Source organism: Equus caballus, chromosome 18, assembly GCF_041296265.1.
Source record: "Equus caballus isolate H_3958 breed thoroughbred chromosome 18, TB-T2T, whole genome shotgun sequence".
Taxonomy (NCBI): domain Eukaryota; kingdom Metazoa; phylum Chordata; class Mammalia; order Perissodactyla; family Equidae; genus Equus; species Equus caballus.
The window spans coordinates 33,221,962-33,227,716 of record NC_091701.1 but is presented as its reverse complement, the minus strand read 5'-3'; the positions used below and the strand labels follow the sequence as shown (position 1 = coordinate 33,227,716).

General features: G+C 42.3%; 1 long non-coding RNA gene across 1 annotated transcript; it reads left to right on the top strand.

Moving 5' to 3' along the window:
• The first annotated feature begins 903 nt into the window (after positions 1 to 903).
• LOC138918712 (uncharacterized) lies at positions 904 to 2,731 on the top strand. Its single transcript, XR_011428412.1, has 3 exons — positions 904 to 1,043; positions 1,134 to 1,281; positions 2,597 to 2,731. It is a non-coding gene; the product is annotated as an uncharacterized lncRNA (long non-coding RNA).
• The last annotated feature ends 3,024 nt before the right edge of the window (positions 2,732 to 5,755 follow it).

The following is a 5,755-nucleotide window of genomic DNA, read 5'->3' as shown; positions in this document are numbered from 1 at the left end:
CTTATTTGGAACATATTCCTTTGTCTCCTCATCTTGCCTACATCTCTGTGCTTATTTCTATGTATTACATAGAATAGCTACACCTCCTGAACTTGGCAATGTGGCCTTATTTAAATATTCCTTATCAGGCCCAGAAGGTCACTCCCCTCTTGTCACCCATGCCAAATGCTCTAGGGATGTCCCCTGTGTGGGCGGCATGTGCCCTTCTGTTGTAGCAGGATTGCTATTGCTGAAGGTATATGGATAGGCTAGGCTGGCCCCCAGGTCAGCTGATTGTGAGGCTCAGCCACATACAGCTGCTATGGGCACTTTATTGGATGGGAGAAGCCCCTGACACAGCTTGTTGCAAGTTTGATAGCATACCACTACTGCGGTTTTGCTGGTAAGGGGTCAGGCCTTAATGTAGCTGGTTGCCTGGGGCACACAAATTCTTCAGGCCCCTGGTATGGTTCCCTGTGGCACTAAGCTGTCTCTATTGTTGTGGGTGGGGGGTGGAGCAGGCTCCAGGTGAGGTTAGCTGTGTGGCACCCATGGCCTTTGTCAGCTCACTTTTGGGTAGAGCAGGCCTCTGATAAGAACTGACTGATGGACAGGGCAGGTGCCAGGTGTGGCAGTGCACAATAATTTCAGGTGTTATAAAGTGAGCAGATACCCTAGGTGGTTGTTTGCAATTGCCAGCAGAACAAGTCTGCCACAGGCCCACAAGGCCACTGCAGGCTTGCTGGTGTGTAGTGCTCATCTCCGTGGAAGGCAGGCTGCCTGAAGCCAGGCTGCGCTCAACTGCCTTGCATGCTTTAGTGTGTGGGGCAGACGCCTGCACTAGCCAATGAGAGGAAGGATTCCAATGACACCTACCAGCCTCTGTCTCAGCACCACCAAACTAGGTCACAATAATGTTTGCCTCCAGTGCCTCAGTCCCTGGGGAATGGGCCCAGCCACCTCCTGTCTCTCTGGAATGCTCTCCCAGCTTAGTAAGTGAGTCTCTTTTACCAATGGACTATGCACTTTTCTATGTGATATATCTGTGCTGGTTTCCAGATCAGGTGAGTCTGTGCATGAGCCCTTTAAGAGCAGATTCTTCTTTCCCTGATGTTCTATAGTTTTCCTGGATGTATTCTCTGTTGGTTTTCAAGGCCAGGAATGCCAGATATTGTGGGATCTCATCTCTCTTATGCTGGACCTAAAGGCTTGGATGTCTAATGTGGAGCTCAAATTCCCTGCACCTCTGGGAAAAGATCCATACCTTTGAGATTCTCCTGGACATGAAGCTCCGTGGCTAGGGTATGTTTTTTTCCTCACTGGGGCAGTATCTCTGCTCCTTCCACCTCTGTCTGTGTTGTCCCTTGTTATGATGTTTCTGTTAATCCAGTTTCCAGATTTCTCTCAGAGGAAAACTTTCCATCGGTAGGTGTAGCTTTGTTGTGCCCGTGGAGAAGGTAGGATCCTCCTACTCCTCCATCTTCTGAGCTCTAGAAGTTGTTCTTAAAAAAATTTAATTCTAAATTAAATTTTGAGACATTTTCACTGAATATAATTTAGATCTTGAGTCTTAAACTGTTTATTTTTCATAATAATTCATGGTCATCTTTTTCTGTCAAATTCATATTTTCTGCTATAAACACAGTTTAGAAAAATCTCAAGATATTCTTTAAGCATCATCTTTAAGTCCTTCATCAAGCAATTATTCACAAAAGCAGCATTTTACGTTTATTTTTTGCTATTTATATTAAAACATTTTCATCCGTATTATATTTTATTAAGTTCAATACACAGTCAAGCATTGAGAAAAAAAGAAATAAAAGCACAAATGTCTTTTCCTGTCAGCATTTATGTGAGGAAATAAAACATACTTTCTCCTAGATAGTTCTAGACTATATATAATCAAGGTACACTGTGTGTGATAATCCCATTTGCTCTGTCAAAATTGACATTCTTCTTTGTTTACTAAAGTACACAAGGTCCCACATTCACCACTGTCTTGCTACAATACTGAGCAAACTATAGTCCTCACACGCAAAAGAATGGTTACTCCAAGTGGCTAATCTGTTGACAGAAGGATTAAATATCACATTGCACATGACTGGCCTATGATGGGCTCTTAAATGTTTGTGTTTATATATTCATTTCACAAATCTTAATGGCCCAGAATTTCCAACAGGGGAAGGGCAGGTGTGGAGACTCCACAGTGGGCGGGAGCATGGCTCTGCTCAGATCCTGAAGGAAGCTCAGTGGGGCTAGATGCAGGATGTTCTAGGATCAGGTTCCCAAGTGCAGCTCTACCAGGAAGGCAGTCACATGGGTTCGTGGTGTCATTAAAGAACTCAGTATTTATGCAGTGAGAAATTGGAAGCTGCAGAAGGATTTTAAGGTAAGGAAAAGCATTTTAGAAGATGTTTGCTTTGAGTCACGACCTGTCCAAGGTCACCAAGAGAGCTCAAATTCATAAAAGCATATGAAGAAAGCTTCTATTTGTGGTTGATTTTTCCTCTTTTATTTTTAAATTTATTAAATGAAATAATATGAATACAGTCCTCAGAACAGTACCTGCCCATAGCATGTGCCTTTCCTCTGACAACTCATATTTCTCTCTCCTTAGAATTACCTCCTCAGGTGGTTCAACTGCCAACTCAAATTGTTTTGGAAAATGTAACAACTTTTCAGCGACAAGGATCATCAAACTTTCTGTTTAAGTTCAATAAACGTCTATTATAAAAATTGGACAGTAAAGAAATGGTTTAAATTGCTTTATTTAATGTAAAAAAATAGTCTGTGTTGAACATGTGGCAAGTCAATACATTATGATCTTTTTATTCCCCAAGCAATTTAGTTTTCCAATACTTTCAATAATACATTTCCTCCTGTCAGTATAGGAGAGCCCGATTTACACAATAATAGATATTTTCAGAATTGCAGAAATATGGAATGTAACTTTCTTAAAGCTTGACTATAAAATGAGTTTATATTTTATATGTGCATTAGTGGCTTTAAAAGATAATTTGGGGGACTATTTTTATTAGACCAACAGCAGCAATAGCTTTCAAAAGATATTTGAGGCTCTTTATGTAATGGACAAGGCCATGTCCAATGGAGGGAAGGATGTCTTCAAGGCTAACCAGGCATTTGTACAATATAATAAATGAAAACTGCCTCAGGGAGAGAAAATGTTTTCAAAATCTCAAGTAAATTCTGTCCAACTGTCCCAGTGATCTTGGCACATCAAAGGCTGCCGAATTGCTGTTAGGTGCATCACCTTGACAAAGTTATCAGCAGTATCAGCACCGCTGGCAACTTGCTAGAACTGCAAATATACTCAGACCTCTTGAATCAGAAACTCTGGGGTGAGGCCCAGCAAACGGTGTGTTAATAAGCTCTCCAGGTTCTCAAGTTTGAGAACCACTGGTCTAGGAGAAACAGCATCCTTCAGAAATCATATTATCAGCCAGTCCAGTCCTACATTACTGAAACAGCTCTTAGTGTTACCGAAGATAATCAGGGAAAAGATGTAACCCAGAAGCTATTCCTTTGCTCCTGCCTAGTAGAAACCTTTCCCCAAATAGCCAGCTTGCCTAAGGGAAATCAGACGGGCCCCTCCTGCAGAGGTGGAGGCTGAGGAGGCTAAGCCAGTTACGGCAATCTCAACCCCCTTATCAAGGATATTGTTCAGGGATATTGTAGGTCTGAACCAACTTGGGACAATGAGATACATAAAAGATCGTTTAGCCTTTTGGGTAATGAATTTCATTATTCTTAAGAGCCCAAGGAGACTATTTCTCTCTTCTACAGTGTGTAATCATAGATGCTACCAGCAGGCTCCCTGAGCTTTTGGAGAAGCAGACAGAAGATGAAGCGGGCTTATCAGGGGTTGTGCAGAATGGAAAGTCAGAAAGGATTTGAGCTCTTGATGACATTGCTGGGCCACTGGATCAGTCCATCACGAAGCCCACCCTATGTCTAGCTTTTCTGTTGTATACCCCAATGTCTTTCATGACTCTTTCAGTAAGTTAAAGATGTCACCTGAACCAAAAGCATCCTAACTTACATAGGATGCCCAGTAAACTATGAGTCACCCTGAAGCAGAGATCATGGCCTGAATCATCTTGATATCCTGAGAGCCCAGTTCCATGCCTTGTAGATAAGGCCTGCTTAGTAGATTTTTGTTCAATCAATGAAAAACTGAATTCATCTACATTTTATGAGTATATTCCACTAGCTATAGCATCCAAAGAGGTAGAAATGCCATGCGAGTACCTTAAAAATAGTTTTCTTCAGGATGCAGTCATCCTGTGCTATTTTTCAAACAGGTTGACATTGAGAACTACAGTGTGGAAGCCTTTCATCTGGGCTAGAAAGGAAGTAGCTCTACTTATGCTCTAATTTTAAAACTTTACCCTAACATAAAAAGTAACTGCTGCTTTTAATGATCAAGAACCTGGTCCTAAATCTACAGCTTAAAAAACATGAACGAGTCCCTGCTCTGTCATCCACTCCATTACTCACTTTCATTTTTTCCTCTCTTGTGTTGGCAGATGCTCTTAATTGCTCACAAGCATGCGTGGGAAGTGATTATAAACTTCAGATTTAATAAGAACATCAGAAAAGAGGAGAAACAGGTTAAACTGCTCTATCACTTATGGGGATTTTCTGGTTTCCTTTTTTATTTCCTTTTCCCACATTTGTAAAACCTCCAAACAAAAGTGACCTCTCCCTACATGCTCTTGTGTGCTGCAGGTTTGCCCAGGGGCAAATGGAAAACAAAGACTTGAGCCCTCCCCAGAGAGATCACCCTGAGGTCATATAGGGGTAGGACTAAGGCTGAGACCCACCTACCCATCTCCTGAGAACCAGCCCCATCCCCTTGGCACAGTAGGTGGCATTGATTACTCCAGAAATTGTATAGGGCGCACCTGACATATCCCAATCATGATTTTTAGGCACAAGCTTTTGCCCACCTACCAAATGCACTCAAGATCGTGAGTTTTCCCCATTTGATCAGATATAATTCTGATTTCTGCCTGAATTAAAATTTCAACTCTAGGGGCTGGCCCCGTGGCCAAGTGGTTAAGTTCGAGTGCTCCACTTCGGTGGCCCGAGGTTTCTCCAGTTTGGCTCCTGGGCGTGGACATGGCACCACTCATCAGACCATGCTGAGACAACATCCCACATAGCACAACCAGAAGGACCTACAACTAGAATATACAACTATGTACTGGAAGGCTTTGGGGAGAAGAAGAAGGGAAAAAAAGAAGATTGGTGACTGATGTTAGCTCAGGTGCCAATCTTTAAAAAGAAAAAACAATTTCAACTCTATTTCCAGATACAAATGGCAAATGTTATCATTCTAGCACTTTCGTTCCTCCTGAATCACATGCAATTTCAACACTGCTAAGCAGTAAAATTATTCCTTCAATGCATTAGGCATAACAAGCAGTTGTTTTGTTTGTTTGTTTGTTTTTAATTAGGCTCATCAGGAAATAAAGCAAACCATTCTACTTGACAACAATGGAGCATGATGGTTTGGGATGGGGGGTGACCCCTCCATCTTGAGCTCTCTTCCCTTTACCCCTTCTACTGGGAGCACCCGTAGAGCTTCAGGATCCTTCTTAGCATTTTAAGCTCAAGCATGTTGAGATGTAAATGTGTGAAAGCTCACGTGGGCTCTGTGTGGGTGTGGGCTGACATTTGATTTTTAACAGGGGATGCCCCCCTTTCTCTGGAACTTCCAACATCTGCAAGCAGGGAGAGGAGCTAAAGAAGG